This window comes from Colobus angolensis, unplaced genomic scaffold (assembly GCF_000951035.1).
Source record: "Colobus angolensis palliatus isolate OR3802 unplaced genomic scaffold, Cang.pa_1.0 Scaffold65, whole genome shotgun sequence".
Classification (NCBI taxonomy): Eukaryota; Metazoa; Chordata; class Mammalia; order Primates; family Cercopithecidae; genus Colobus; species Colobus angolensis.
Genome location: NW_012120154.1, coordinates 3,811,465 through 3,813,034, shown reverse-complemented (window position 1 = coordinate 3,813,034; position 1,570 = coordinate 3,811,465). Strand labels below are relative to the sequence as shown.

The window sequence follows — 1,570 nt, the reverse complement described above, 5'->3', positions numbered from 1 at the left end:
AGAGGCAGGGAGGTGGCCTGTGCGTGGGGGAGACACAGTCCCTCATCTGGCCCTCTGTGCCTCAGTTTCTTCCCTGGCTCTTCTTCCCCTTCCCTTTTTAATGACCTTAAACATTTTTTTAATTATCAAAAAAAAAGGTTTACATTTTCAAAAATAATTTAAACAAACTGAAAGGGTGGAAATCAACACCCCCACACTCCTTCCGCTGCCAGCTGCCACCCCGGGGTCCCGTTAGTGGCTGCTGCCACTTGCCTATCAGTTTCTGGTGGCAGCTGTAACCTGTCACCACAGCTGCCTAAATAATGCACACGTATTACCTCACGCTTCTGTAGGCGAGAAATCTAATGCGGGTCTTGCTGTGCTGTAGCTGAGGCATGGGTAGCCGAGGCAGGCACCCGTTGTATCCCTTGCCTTCTGTGGCTTCTGGTGGCCGCCCGCATCCCTTGGCTCTCAGCCCCTTCCTTCATCTTCAAAGCCTGCAGAGGGGACGTCGAGTCCTCCCGCCACATCACTGTGACCATCCCTTCCTGGTCACACCTCCCTTGAACTCTTCGCTTCTGCCCCCTTTGTCCACTTTTAAGGACCCTTGTGATTACACTGGGCTTGAGGGATAATCTGGGATAATCTCCCGATTTAAAGGTCAGCTGATTAGCAACCTTAATTCCCTCTGCAGCCTGAATTCCTCTTTGCCACGTAACATGATGTGGTCACAGATCCTGGGAGTAGGATGTGGAAGACTTTGGGGGGCTATCATTCTACCCCCCACAATATCCTCCCTACCTTTTCTGTGTTTTCGCGTTCATTCACTGGGACGGACAGGTCTGCACTTTTGTTCCCGTGAGTGGGATCATACCATGTGTAGTGTCAGAAGCCAACTTTCACCACTTCATTTTGGGATCTTTTTCCACAGCATCCACACAAAAACTCTGTTTAGCAGCTGCCTGTGGCCCATTGTCAAGCTCGATCCCATCTTTTATTCAAGAGTTCCCCTGATAGGGACTTAGATTGTTTCCAGTTTTCATCTGTTGCCAACCTTGCCGTAGGGAATACCCTTGTTCCAAAAGTCTCTGTACACATACAACTTTCTGTGGGATCATTCCTAGGAGTGGACCTGCTAGGTCAACCAGTGGGGTCGCAGAATGTGATGATGCCACGGGACCACCCCCACATCCCTGCAACACCGTTATAGCAGACACTCCCAGCAGTGGGTATTATTAGTCTTTGAGATACTTGCCCATCTTGTCTACTAAGCCTTATTTTGTATTACATCATCAGTTTCAGCTGATTTACTGAGCGCCTGCCACATGTCAGGCCCTGGCCTAGACCCTGGGGACTGTACCAGGCAGATGTTCTCAGTCTTCAGGGAACTTATGGTTTGGCAGAACTAGAACCTTCTGAGGCAGAGGAGAGGCTTCCCAGAGACAGAGCTAGGAGAGACATTTAAACTGGGCTGCAGGTCAGTAAATTACCCAGGGAGGTAAAGTTGCCAAAAAAAATTCCAGGCTGGGCTCACACCTGGAGTTCCAAGTGGCTCACACCTGTAATCCCAGCACTTTGGGAGGCCAAGGTC

At 50.1% G+C, this 1,570-nt stretch overlaps 1 protein-coding gene across 1 annotated transcript in view; it reads left to right on the top strand.

Moving 5' to 3' along the window:
* Window positions 1-1,570, top strand: part of TRIOBP (TRIO and F-actin binding protein) — a 98,707-nt gene that overhangs the window by 88,175 nt on the left and 8,962 nt on the right. The gene's annotated exons all lie outside the window — the stretch shown is intronic.